The sequence below is a fragment of the Triticum aestivum genome, chromosome 3B (assembly GCF_018294505.1).
Source record: "Triticum aestivum cultivar Chinese Spring chromosome 3B, IWGSC CS RefSeq v2.1, whole genome shotgun sequence".
NCBI classification, from domain to species: Eukaryota; Viridiplantae; Streptophyta; class Magnoliopsida; order Poales; family Poaceae; genus Triticum; species Triticum aestivum.
Window position 1 is genome coordinate 398,817,974 of NC_057801.1, and position 15,211 is coordinate 398,833,184.

Consider the following 15,211-nt stretch of genomic DNA (forward strand, 5'->3'; position numbering starts at 1 on the left):
ATCGCGATTCAGCCCCTGATCTTCAAACTAGTATAACTTTTTACTCGTTTATCCAAATTAGATGAAACCATCGCCAAAATCTTCGTCTCAAAGCCCTCTTTCCAGTTAACCAACTTGAACATGATTTTTGTACTATAAAATTTGACTTTAGTCCAGATTAGTAAACAATCTTGAATCGTTTGAGTTTCGTTGCTCCGTTTGAGTTGAATCTTTTTGCGAATTGTAGCTAATCACCTGTACCTACTGTTAAGATCTAATTCACATGTTAATATTGCTGTTAGGTTTTGACTCTTGTTAGTTTAAGCCGATTGCTTGTTTCGTGTTCGATTTAGATCTTTTCTCGGTTTCTCGTGGTTCGTTTGAGTGATTGCTTACGTATGCTATTGTTTGTCTACCCTAGATTACCGGAGTGCGAAGCTTATTACTACGAGTATCTAGAGTTTGCAGATCGTCAGCAAGGCAAGTTACACTTTGATCATACTCTTTTATACCTAGTTTTTACTATGCATTAGTATTGCCCCTCAAATAATTGCATTGGTAGGATTGGGAACATGTGGTTTTGGTTGTAGTGCTTGAGGAAGGAACCTAATACCCTTTGATCACCCTGGGAATATACATTATGTCAGGACCCCGACTCAATGCCACATCGATCTAGCATGTAACACCTCATATCACTTTGCGGCCTCACGCACGGTATTCCCACGGGTGTCGCTTTACCTTTGCCCGGGACCGTTTGCGCCTTTTGGCACACGTATATGACAGTGTCGCTAGCATCCATATGATAAGGAGCCCGGGCTAACATGGCTAGTCGTAAACCCAAAGCGGCACAGACTTACAGGGACAGGCATCCATGACCCAGCATCGAACGTGTCGGTCATCAGCGAGTGAATCCAGGCTGTAGCACTGGGCTAGCAGGACTCCGGTGAACCGGGCTGTAGCGGGCTAACAGGACTCTGGTATTCATTGCGTGACATTTCCCCGAAGGGATAGACACAGGAACGAAGAAGGACACATGCCGGCCAGCCTAAGTGTTCCGGAGCAGTAGCAAGCTACCATGGCTCAGTGGAAACACTAGGAGACATTTCCCGGTAAGAGAGGCTACTAAAGATAAACAACTAGATGGTCAGATCCCACACATACCAAGCATTTCAATAACATACACACAATATGCTCGATATGTGCAATACAGCATGGCATCACAAAATGACTCTACGACTCAAGTAGTTTATTCAATAGGCTCCGAGGAGCGAGATATTACAAACATGGGTCTCATGACCCAACACTCAGAGCATATAAGTCAAAGCACAAACGGAAGCTATCATGTCTGAGTACAGACAACTATAAATGAAAAAGGCTGAGAAGCCTGACTATCTATCAGATCCTGCCAAGGGCACAAGATCGTAACTGAGGTATCAAGCTAAACGTCGAAGACCACGCGGAAATACTAGTGAGACTGAAGTCTCTCTGCAAAAACATAAAATAGGCAAACGTGAGTACAAATGTACCCAGCAAGACTTACATCAGAACTATCTACATATGCATCATTATCAAGAAAGGGATGGTGGGGTTTAACTGCAGCAAGCCAGCTTTGACTCGGTGGCTATCCTGAACTACGACTGCGAGTAACTTTTTGAGGTGGCGCACACGAGTCCACATATTCACCATATCAATACACCACTATGGATCCGCTCCCGTCTCCCTACGAGAACGCCATCCATAGCACTCACGCTTATCTTGCGTATTTTAGTGTATCCACTTTCACTTGTCTATGAACTGATATAAGCAACCCAGAAGTCCTTTTCCGCGGACACGGCTATTCGAATAGATTAGGTTAACCCTGCAGGGGTGTACTTCTTCACACACGCTCTCACCACTTACCGCCGTTTACACGACATGTACTCGGCAACCTTCAAGCGGAAGCCCAACGTGGGTGTCGGCCACGACCTACCTAATCACTCAAGTCTCTAGTCCAGGTTTATCGCCTATTCGGGTTCCATCCATGAGGAGATCCGGCCGGAGTTTCGCTCACAGCCCCAAACGATGTGAACAGGGTTCCCGAGACACCAAACGGGCGCCCGGTACACCGTGCCACGTGCCTACCGCATCACAGCCCACCCCTACGGTCAGCGCTGCCCACGGCCTCCAGCATACTACAAACACCAGAAACTACTTGCAACTCCTGGACAGAGGACAAGGGTGATCAAGAAGCCGAGAGGGTCCATTGGTTTCGGGCCCAATGCGTGGTAGTAGCTGAATCATGGATCACAAACACAGAACTCAGTTCCTGAGGACGGCTGCAATGAGACAACCCACCATGTACTCCTACATGGCCTCTCACCGCTACCTTTACCAACTCGTGTTCACACACTTAGCTCACACACAGTAGGACAGGTTCACACGCCTCTGATTCATCCCCGATGAATCAGACCTGACTCAACTCTAAGCAGTAGCAGGCATGACAAACAAACATGAATGAGTAGGCACAACAGGGCTCAAACAACTCCTACTCATGCTAGTGGGTTTCATCTATTTACTGTGGAATGACAGGTCATGCAAAGGATAAAGGGGTTCAGCTACCGCAGCAAGTAACAGATGAATCGATGTTGTCCTAATGCAGTAAAAGAGAGCAGGAGCGAGAGAGTAGGATTGTATCAGAATGAACAAGGGAGTTTTGCTTGCCTGGCACTTCTGAAGATAACATTGAGTCTTCATCAGTGTCAACGATCACATCATCGGTACACATCTATCGAGAGGGGACAAATACCGGCAAATACAGAAAAGACACGATCAATGCAATGCACAATATGATGCATGCTATGACATGGCAATATGAATGTGTTTTGGGCTAATGCACCTAAAACCAGATTAAATGAAGTTGGTTTGAATACAAGATTCAAATTCAAACTCCGTATGTGGTTATTTAAATGTCATTCACTTCATTTGCCCTAAACAGTAGTGATAAGTTGTTCTAACATGCATGAAAAAGGTACAGATGGATTCCTTGAATTTTTCTGATAATTTTTCATATATAATTTATTTAATTTGGAGTTACGGTTAATTTTCTATGGTTTATTGAAGTTTTAGGCATTTTCTGGAATTTCAGAGTTAAATTAAATCTAGAAATGATTATGGCATCAGCACCACGTCACAGTGACGTCAGCAGGGTCAACCGGGCCGGTCAGGGTCAAACCTGACGTGTGGGGTCCACACGTCAGTGGCACAGGGCTAATCCCGTGTTGACTCGGGCTTTGACCCGCTACGGGGCCCGCTGTCAGTGTCTGTGGGAGTGTTTAGCATGGTCATTAGCGACTAAGTAAGTGCGCCACGTCGGCGTCACCGGAGACCAGCCGGCGGCGACCACAGGACACGGCGGGGCACGCCGGACTTGCGCTAGGGGCATCGGATCGATGCGCCAAGGGCACCAGGAGGTAGCCCGCGCCCGTGCGCATCTAGGGGGACCAACGGAAGGTGCGGGGGTGGCCGGAATCAGCAACGGCGGCGAGCGAGGCGGCGGCCGGAGCTCGGGCGAGGTCGGGGTTGGCGTTCGGGGGCACGGGAGGGGAAGCTAGTGGCGGCTACGGGCTCCTGGAGACGTGTTGAGTGCGGTGGTGTGCTCGGCTTCGAGCTGCAACGGCTCCAGCCACGGTGGTGACGAGGCACGGCGGCGGCGAGCTCTCGGGTCCGGCGGAAGCAATGGCTAGAGCGGCCCAACGGCATGGGAAGAGGAGGGGAACGGTTCAGTGGCTCACCGCGAGTCCAACGAGCGCGAGGGCGAGGCCGGGGACGCTCTGTGGCCGGCGAATCAAGCGACGACGACCGTCGGTGCAGAGGAAGAAGATGGCGTCGGTGACGGCGCTCCAGGGCGTCCAGCGTCTTGTGGCTCCGTGGTAGGGACGGGAACGTCACGGCGGAGCTCGGGGGCGCGTCGGAGAGGCGAGGGAAAGGCGGTGGCCGCGGTGGTTCTCGTCGGCGGCGACGGCTGCGTTCGGGTTCGGGCGAGAGAGAAAGAGCAGAGGAGCGGGGCCTCGAGGAAGAGTGAGAGGGGTCCGAGGGGGTGGCGTGGCGTCTCCGGGTGTCGAGGAGGGAGGCAACCAGGCAGGAGGTGGCCAGGGGGGAAGCAGGAGGTGGCCGAGGCCTCTCGGGCGCGCGCCACGCCTCTGTTCGTCCTCCTGGCAGAGGAGGAAGAAGACAAGGGGGAGGAGGTGGGCTGGGCCGGCCAGATGGGCTGGCCAGCTGGGCCAGTTCTGGTGGACTGCACGGGTGAGGCCAGGTAAGCTGGGCTTCTCTCTCTCTCTCTCTCTTTTTTTTCTGTTTTATTTTTTTCTATTTCTGCAATTCGTTTTTGATTTGTTTTAAATATCAAATCATTTTATAAAATCCTGGAAATAAATATGGGTGCTTTCTGAATTATTCCAGTGACCCTTATCAATTTCCAACATTTATTTGAGCATTTAAAATATTTATAGTATTTAAATGCCCAAAGTCAAATACAATATGATTTAATTCAAAAATCCAAAAATGACCTAAGGATATATTCATCATTTTTGGCAGAGGTTTCCACCTTAACCAGAAATCATGAACTTTTCTTAGGGGCCTTTTGGGTTTATTGAAAAGATTTTAACTTACCCTAGTTGAGTTGATTTAATGCTAGGGTTTGAACATCCCCATTTCAATTTTAGGCAAAATTTAAACATGATGCAACACATGACTAGCTAGCTCGGAGCATTACCAGAAGCTAGGGATGTGACAACTCACCCCCACTAAACAAGAATCTCGTCTCGAGATTCAAGCGTAGGGTAAGGTGAAAGGTAAGCGCAACTAGTATAATCTTCACGATCCAGGGTGCGCTTCAGTTGAACGTTGATTTGAACACCATCTTTGTCTTGTCGTCTTGCTCTGAGCACTCCTGTCAACATGACATGGAGGGAAGAAGGAGACTCTAGAAGGGTCGATCTTCTCGAAGATCGAGCAACTCACGGAATGAGACATAACAATATCTCTCGAGCTGAGAGACGAAGCACAGATCTGAAGAAATGGAGTAAGACAGACGACGAGGGTTCGCTAGGTGGACCACAATTCCACACCTAAGAAGGTGGTAAACGGTTGTCCACGTAGCGAGGAGTTGAGTTGCCATGATACCACGACGAAACATCCTGAAGGAGGGTGATTCGTAGATTATCCCCTTAAGTGGCAAAAAGAATTACTTTTGATTCAGAGATCACTGAAATTCTTTAAACCAGCCTAAGGCAATCACAAGCGATCATTTGGAGGGGGTCGGTAGAATGGCATACTCGGACTTGGATGATGTGGATTACCTTGTTGAAGACAACGCAATGGATGAATTTGCTTATCACCGGAAATGGAAGAGACCCATGGTAGAATGACACATTGGCGGTGCAAGCTGGGAACAAAATGCAAATGCTGGGAATGATTCTAGTAACTGGGGAGAGGCTTCAACAATAGAGAGTTATTCCACTATTGGAATGGTTATAGCATAACCGAGGAAACTGAGAGCGCTATACAGTTAATGCCGATGATCAAACCTGGCGCTTGCGCGTGCTCTCAAGAACTTGAGCATTTCCACATTCATCAAGGTTTTACCAATATCCGTGTCAAGGATCCTGGCAACACAACTTGCTACCATGATGAAGGATGATGGATGATGCAGATGCAAAGGAAGATAACACCTTCTCAGATTTCACCCTTGGCGAGGCCAAAGAAATAAAATCTGGATGATCGACCGAGAGACATTTAGCACTCCGCTTCTAATGTTCTCCTTGACGTGCTAGTGTAACCCATTCATAGATATGGTTTGCTAACTAGAACATCAAGTAAAGGTCGGACTTCAGGAGCAATAGAATCCATAAGGAACAGTTACGGAGGTAAATCCTACGAAATCCTTATGGGGAGGTGGCCAATTTCCTCAATCAAGATATTATAATACAGGTCTTCCGGCTGGGTGTGTTGGCCACGACATCCATTTTACCGGTTATCGAGGGACCAATATTATAGTTCTTGGAGAATGTTCCAATCATCATATCTGCCTGAGATTCAGATCTGGTTGGTGTCAGGATATTCCAGACTCATCGAGTCTAGGAAGAAAAATGAAAGTTTGCAACACAAATCGACGAGATGACGTTGCGAGATTCTCGGGGAATGAACTACGATAGCAAGCTCCAAAACATGAGCTGGTTCTGCTACAAACATGTGAACACGTTGTCCCAGACAAGCATGACCACGAAGTAGTCTTATAATAAAACACTACCGAGTTCAGGAGGGGGAACCATCATTAATGACATCGAAGTCTCCATGCGTGGAAGTCCAAAGAGTTCACCTTGGACAGACTCCTTTATCTTTGAACAACTCAATCAGTGGCTTGGTGTGCTAGGATATACATATAGAATGGAGGTTGCAAATCTCCAGACCACAGAATACTTCGCACGTATGCATGACTGACTTGGGATGATTCCAGAGGAAGCAAAACTAACTTTCTCAAATTCACGGCGGCATCTTTCACCAAATGCACGTGTATAAAAGGAAGTCACTCCTTTCATCAACAAATACTTCATGAGCTAGCATGAAGAAAATATTTTCAAAAGTTTCCAACACTAGCTTAATGTCCAACAAAATTATGGAGGAGATAAGGATGTTGTCAATGGGCTCAACAACAATTCATCTGGGTTTCCTTTTAAAAGGAATTCCATAGTTAAGTGAACAAGTGATAGCATTGGTCAGGCCAAAGATGTAATGGTGTATGCTCGAGGGATCAACCACGAACAAGACAACATTACGAGCATCATTGGTATTGATTTGATTTGACGATAGCCCACACTCAAATCAAAGGATTGATAAGGCAATAGGTCCAGGAACTGATCACAGGGACCAACCGATGAAGATATCATCTTTCTTCAACACACACTACACAAGAATATCCCTTTGGAACGAACTAAGTCAGGCAAGCTTTTACCTTCCAACTCTCCAAGTTGTTGTCTAGCTTAACCAACTAGCTCAGGGATATCCATCACAGATTCTTGGAGAAAGGGTGGTTTACAATAAACCAACTTGATCACGAGCTCAACATAGCGGTCAGGTGACAACCTGGTAGTACTTCCGAGAAGATCTTCGGAAAATCACGAACCACCGATATGTTACTAAGCTCGAGAACAATCTTGCTTTTCGGGGCAAGATGATATGATCAAGTGAGCGAGGGCTTGACAAGATCCTAATTCATCAATCGAAGGGTGCACCGAAATAAGGACTAGGTAGCACGATCAGTCTTAGAAGGATGATTCAAAAACCAACATACTAAGAATGAAATTATTATCCTTTAACTACCAAGCAACGAGGTTGCTGGGAGTATTGATCTCACACATCACAACTCATTTGTCGGTATTCCGGTTGCATCAACACAAGGGCCGAGGAATGACTAATGATGGTGAGAAGTATCACTGTACCAAGAGTTCATAGGATGGTGTGCAATTCCTATAACAATCTCGATATAGAATAAGGTAATACTCCAAGGTAGAACAGAACCAAAAGCTGGATTAGCAATTAGATCTGCGGAGCACAACTTCTTTGACCCAATCCTGGATATGGAAGAGGTACTGGAGTTTGTTTCTCCAAGTCATTCAGGACAGAATGGCTTGACGGACCACAAGAGTAATAGGCATCGATAAACGAACGCACGCATACTCTTGACTATCAATTGATAGACGAGGGTCAGAATGCAACTACGGAGAACAACTCAAAGGAACATATAATTTTCTGAGTTGTGGATGCATAGATTAGTATGTCGAACCAAGTTCAACATATTTCTTCCGGATAACCCATGCAGAAAGGTAGAACTGGCAGAGTCACGATTTATGAATGGAGAACTCCTCAAGAGTACTCTAATTGTGATCTTTTGATCCAATAAACATCTGCCATAAGCGGTTCATAGTATTTGGAAGAAGGAAATACCACGGACCTCAAGGACTATCGCAAAGGTTACTAATATCCTAAAGGCACTAGCAATTACTATCAACATGAAGCAGGTAGGGTGAATCTCGGGTTCAAAACCCAGGGATAGAATACCTACTACTAAGTAGCATCACGGGATGCTTTCGAGAATGATGGCCAGAATCATCACACTGGGAACACAAATCATGGCTAATTACTAGATGATCCCCTAAGACACCTAGGGTCATAGTAATAACTCCAACATAAAGGTCGAGGCAGTAGAGTACCTCGACTCAACAATTAGTGTGATTGAGCTGGCATAAAGGAGCATCGAAACCAGAGGGAAAGGATTTTGCAATTGCATCAGACTATTTAGAAACCTGGAATGACTCGGACAGCATAACGGCTATAATTGCTCAAAAAGATTTGAGACAATCACAAAAATGGTGGCATAACCACTCAGAAGCACAATATCAAGGTTCCGAGATCAACAATTAACATACGGAAGTAGTAGGAACTGAACTGAGACTTAAATCCAACAATCTTATAAGTCTACTGATTAGTAACACGTGATCCTAATAGAAAGAAGAGATAGCCTAGTTCTTAATCCCCGCAGGAAAGATAAGATGACTCAGATCAGAAGGGCATGAGGTATAAGGAGTAAAAAGAGCCTTACGTTCCATCCCACAATCAATTCCCTTATATAACTAAAGAATTTCTAAACTCAACTTCGACCAGTTTGGCTTGGTAATCCTACAGGCAGTCAAGCTCTGATACCAACGCTGTCAGGACCCCGACTCAATGCCACATCGATCTAGCATGTAACACCTCATATCACTTTGCGGCCTCACGCACGGTATTCCCACGGGTGTCGCTTTACCTTTGCCCGGGACCGTTTGCGCCTTTTGGCACACGTATATGACAGTGTCGCTAGCATCCATATGATAAGGAGCCCGGGCTGACATGGCTAGTCGTAAACCCAAAGCGGCACAGACTTACAGGGACAGGCATCCATGACCCAGCATCGAACGTGTCGGTCATCAGCGAGTGAATCCAGGCTGTAGCACTGGGCTAGCAGGACTCCGGTGAACCGGGCTGTAGCGGGCTAACAGGACTCTGGTATTCATCGCGTGACATTTCCCCGAAGGGACAGACACAGGAACGAAGAAGGACACATGCCGGCCAGCCTAAGTGTTCCGGAGTAGTAGCAAGCTACCATGGCTCAGTGGAAACACTAGGAGACATTTCCCGGTAAGAGAGGCTACTAAAGATAAACAACTAGATGGTCAGATCCCACACATACCAAGCATTTCAATAACATACACACAATATGCTCGATATGTGCAATACAGCATGGCATCACAAAATGACTCTACGACTCAAGTAGTTTATTCAATAGGCTCCGAGGAGCGAGATATTACAAACATGGGTCTCATGACCCAACACTCAGAGCATATAAGTCAAAGCACAAACGGAAGCTATCATGTCTGAGTACAGACAACTATAAATGAAAAAGGCTGAGAAGCCTGACTATCTATCAGATCCTGCCGAGGGCACAAGATCGTAACTGAGGTATCAAGCTAAACGTCGAAGACCACGCGGAAATACTAGTGAGACTGAAGTCTCTCTGCAAAAACATAAAATAGGCAAACGTGAGTACAAATGTACCCAGCAAGACTTACATCAGAACTATCTACATATGCATCATTATCAAGAAAGGGATGGTGGGGTTTAACTGCAGCAAGCCAGCTTTGACTCGGTGGCTATCCTGAACTACGACTGCGAGTAACTTTTTTGAGGTGGCGCACACGAGTCCACATATTCACCATATCAATACACCACTATGGATCCGCTCCCGTCTCCCTACGAGAACGCCATCCATAGCACTCACGCTTATCTTGCGTATTTTAGTGTATCCACTTTCACTTGTCTATGAACTGATATAAGCAACCCAGAAGTCCTTTTCCGCGGACACGGCTATTCGAATAGATTAGGTTAACCCTGCAGGGGTGTACTTCTTCACACACGCTCTCACCACTTACCGCCGTTTACACGACATGTACTCGGCAACCTTCAAGCGGAAGCCCAACGTGGGTGTCGGCCACGACCTACCTAATCACTCAAGTCTCTAGTCCAGGTTTATCGCCTATTCGGGTTCCATCCATGAGGAGATCCGGCCGGAGTTTCGCTCACAGCCCCAAACGATGTGAACAGGGTTCCCGAGACACCAAACGGGCGCCCGGTTACACCGTGCCACGTGCCTACCGCATCACAGCCCACCCCTACGGTCAGCGCTGCCCACGGCCTCCAGCATACTACAAACACCAGAAACTACTTGCAACTCCTGGACAGAGGACAAGGGTGATCAAGAAGCCGAGAGGGTCCATTGGTTTCGGGCCCAATGCGTGGTAGTAGCTGAATCATGGATCACAAACACAGAACTCAGTTCCTGAGGACGGCTGCAATGAGACAACCCACCATGTACTCCTACATGGCCTCTCACCGCTACCTTTACCAAATCGTGTTCACACACTTAGCTCACACACAGTAGGACAGGTTCACACGCCTCTGATTCATCCCCGATGAATCAGACCTGACTCAACTCTAAGCAGTAGCAGGCATGACAAACAAACATGAATGAGTAGGCACAACAGGGCTCAAACAACTCCTACTCATGCTAGTGGGTTTCATCTATTTACTGTGGAATGACAGGTCATGCAAAGGATAAAGGGGTTCAGCTACCGCAGCAAGTAACAGATGAATCGATGTTGTCCTAATGCAGTAAAAGAGAGCAGGAGCGAGAGAGTAGGATTGTATCAGAATGAACAAGGGGGTTTTGCTTGCCTGGCACTTCTGAAGATAACATTGAGTCTTCATCAGTGTCAACGATCACATCATCGGTACACGTCTATCGAGAGGGGACAAATACCGGCAAATACAGAAAAGACACGATCAATGCAATGCACAATATGATGCATGCTATGACATGGCAATATGAATGTGTTTTGGGCTAATGCACCTAAAACCAGATTAAATGAAGTTGGTTTGAATACAAGATTCAAATTCAAACTCCGTATGTGGTTATTTAAATGTCATTCACTTCATTTGCCCTAAACAGTAGTGATAAGTTGTTCTAACATGCATGAAAATGGTACAGATGGATTCCTTGAATTTTTCTGATAATTTTTCATATATAATTTATTTAATTTGGAGTTACGGTTAATTTTCTATGATTTATTGAAGTTTTAGGCATTTTCTGGAATTTCAGAGTTAAATTAAATCCAGAAATGATTATGGCGTCAGCACCACGTCACAGTGACGTCAGCAGGGTCAACCGGGCCGGTCAGGGTCAAACCTGACGTGTGGGGTCCACACGTCAGTGGCACAGGGCTAATCCCGCGTTGACTCGGGCTTTGACCCGCTACGGGGCCCGCTGTCAGTGTCTGTGGGGGTGTTTAGCATGGTCATTAGCGACTAAGTAAGTGCGCCACGTCGGCGTCACCGGAGACCAGCCGGCGGCGACCACAGGACATGGCGGGGCACGCCGGACTTGCGCTAGGGGCATCGGATCGATGCGCCAAGGGCACCAGGAGGTAGCCCGCGCCCGTGCGCATCTAGGGGGACCAACGGAAGGTGCGGGGGTGGCCGGAATCAGCAACGGCGGCGAGCGAGGCGGCGGCCGGAGCTCGGGCGAGGTCGAGGTTGGCGTTCGGGGGCACGGGAGGGGAAGCTAGTGGCGGCTACGGGCTCCTGGAGACGTGTTGAGTGCGGTGGTGTGCTCGGCTTCGAGCTGCAACGGCTCCAGCCACGGTGGTGACGAGGCACGGCGGCGGCGAGCTCTCGGGTCCGGCGGAAGCAATGGCTAGAGCGGCCCAACGGCATGGGAAGAAGAGGGGAACGGTTCAGTGGCTCACCGCGAGTCCAACGAGCGCGAGGGCGAGGCCGGGGACGCTCTGTGGCCGGCGAATCAAGCGACGACGACCGTCGGTGCAGAGGAAGAAGATGGCGTCGGTGACGGTGCTCCAGGGCGTCCAGCATCTTGTGGCTCCGTGGTAGGGACGGGAACGTCACGGCGGAGCTCGGGGGCGCGTCGGAGAGGCGAGGGAAAGGCGGTGGCCGCGGTGGTTCTCGTCGGCGGCGACGGCTGCGTTCGGGTTCAGGCGAGAGAGAAAGAGCAGAGGAGCGGGGCCTCGAGGAAGAGTGAGAGGGGTCCGAGGGGGTGGCGTGGCGTCTCCGGGCGTCGAGGAGGGAGGCAACCAGGCAGGAGGTGGCCAGGGGGGAAGCAGGAGGTGGCCGAGGCCTCTCGGGCGCGCGCCACGCCTCTGTTCGTCCTCCTGGCAGAGGAGGAAGAAGACAAGGGGGAGGAGGTGGGCTGGGCCGGCCAGATGGGCTGGCCAGCTGGGCCAGTTCTGGTGGACTGCACGGGTGAGGCCAGGTAAGCTGGGCTTCTCTCTCTCTCTCTCTCTCTCTCTCTTTTTCTGTTTTATTTTTTTCTATTTCTGCAATTCGTTTTTGATTTGTTTTAAATATCAAATCATTTTATAAAATCCTGGAAATAAATATGGGTGCTTTCTGAATTATTCCAGTGACCCTTATCAATTTCCAACATTTATTTGAGCATTTAAAATATTTATAGTATTTAAATGCCCAAAGTCAAATACAATATGATTTAATTCAAAAATCCAAAAATGACCTAAGGATATATTCATCATTTTTGGCAGAGGTTTCCACCTTAACCAGAAATCATGAACTTTTCTTAGGGGCCTTTTGGGTTTATTGAAAAGATTTTAACTTACCCTAGTTGAGTTGATTTAATGCTAGGGTTTGAACATCCCCATTTCAATTTTAGGCAAAATTTAAACATGATGCAACACATGACTAGCTAGCTCAGAGCATTACCAGAAGCTAGGGATGTGACACATTATGCTTATTATTGCTTACCCATGCTTGTAGACGGGGATTGGATCATGTTTTACACATGGAAGTTTGAGAGATTATTTAATCATGGATAACATTAAGGTGGCAACTTTAATATACATCTAGGTGGATTGGTTGAGGCACCTAGGGAACCCAGTGTTGTCTGTTTTTGGAAATCCCTAAGTACCGATGTGATTATCTTATGGAATGCCACCCAGGCTCAAAGGGATCATAAGATTATTCATGCTAGAAACTTCCGTGTGCAGCCACAAGCCATTATGGGCTTTGGCATAGTTGAGTTAGTTGTGTGAGCTTTTGAAGTGGTGGACTAGCAGATGTAGGGGATGTAGGTGGTATTGTCTACCCGGAGTAAAGAGTTAATTCTTCTGAAAGACTGTGTCTTGGTCATCCGTTTCACAAACATCATGTAGTGCGAGAAATTCAACGGAGGAGATCCAGTCTTGTGGGGAAAAGTGTGCAAACCTCTGCAGAGTGTATAAACTAATCATGTTTAGCCGAGTCCCCGGTTATGGACATCTTGAGTATCTAGTACTTGAATCTATTGATGTGATCTCATCACGTTACTTTAATTAATTATGATGATGGGTTTGATGATACTTTTAATTGAGATTTGAGTTGGGGTTACCTTCTCAAATAATGGGCAACATGGGAGTAGTTAAATAAATTTATTCCTTTGTTGTAAGGAAAAATTAGCTTTATGCAAAATCATGAACCTTACAGCCTCCACCAGCCAAATATTGCATGTAGATATAGTTCTTGCATTATCATTGCTTTACAGTGTAACTATGCTAGCATATTCAATGTGCTGAAACATTTTGGGCTGCAATGTCTTATGTTGCAGACTACTCAGACGACGAATATGGTGCGATAGGTCGTTGTTTTGCACTCAGCTATGCCATTGGAGTTCATGGACTCATTTACCTTCGAAGCTTCTGCAGTTATATAGTTTAGTTGGCCTTCAACCATGATTTATTTATGTAATCATACTCTTTATGAGGACTCGATGTAATAAGTGTATGATTGAAACTCTGTTATAATTCCTCGAGTATTGTGTGTGTCAGCATTACCGATCCAGGGATGACACTGATGCACAGAGACTTGATCGTTTGAGGTCTGGTCGCTACAAGATGGTATCAGAGCACACGCTGACTGTAGGACACGACCACTAGAATGAGCCATAGGATTTCTGTTCTCTACTCGTTTCTAATTCACTCAGCCGGATGGTGGATCCCAGGAACAAGTTCACTCAGCCGGATGATGACACCCCTTTCGGAAAGCACTTGAAGGAAGTCACTAAGTATTTGAACATCAGATTACCAAGCTTCACGGGGACTTTCTCTACATCTGTACCGGAAGAGGAGCACTGGAAGATCAAAGTCTGGATACCTAGGAGGACCTTTGCGCCAACAACGGAGCCTATTGATTTCTACCTGGATGCACCAAGACAGAGTATAGGAAAGAGCATGGCCGCACATATCACCTTTGGACGCATATGTGATGTGTATCACAAGGAGCTGGAGAATACCATTTACCAGATATGTGGCCGTCGAGATGACAAATGGGAGATGATTCGCACTCGGAGGGATGGATCAATTGCAGCTTACATTCAAGAGATGGGAGATCATATTCGTCAACAGGAGAATCAACAAATTATCCACATGAAGAAGATCAAGAAACTGGTGAGGAGAAACAATGAGCTGGAAGAGGAGATCAAGTTTAGATGCAATGGATACGAGGAGGAGATTGTTGTACTACTGGAGAAGAATGAAGACCTGACGAAGAAGCTAGGAGTATTCATGTGAGACCCCACGCCAAAGAAGGAGAACAACCACCCCGGTGACTACATCATCATCGACGACACCAACTCCGACCTTGATAGTGATGATGACTACGTTGATGAAGTTGGAGCAGATATTATGGAGTCTTCCTCTGATGAAAATTTCTAGACGACCACCATTGTAATCAGTAGTATTTTCCCTCCAAGTAGTTGCAATGATCGAGTTTGTAGTAATAGGTTAGACCATTTTGTATGATCTTGTCTGCTATTGATTGAAGTGAAATTGATTGTGTTTGCCTCATGAGCATTATGGGTAGTGAATTTCTCTTAGACCCCATTCTATTCTGTTTTCTCACCCCTTCTAAACCCATCAGATGCCTTCGAGACATGACAATGGATTTGCCTTCCCACCGGATCTCACTCAGTTGATCCAGTAGCAGAATACCTTGATGGAACTATTAGTTCAGAATCAGAACCAAGGCAAAAACAACAACAACCCACCACCACCACCTGTTGATCACCTAACCCATTTCTTAAGGTTGAATCCGCCGGTGTTCT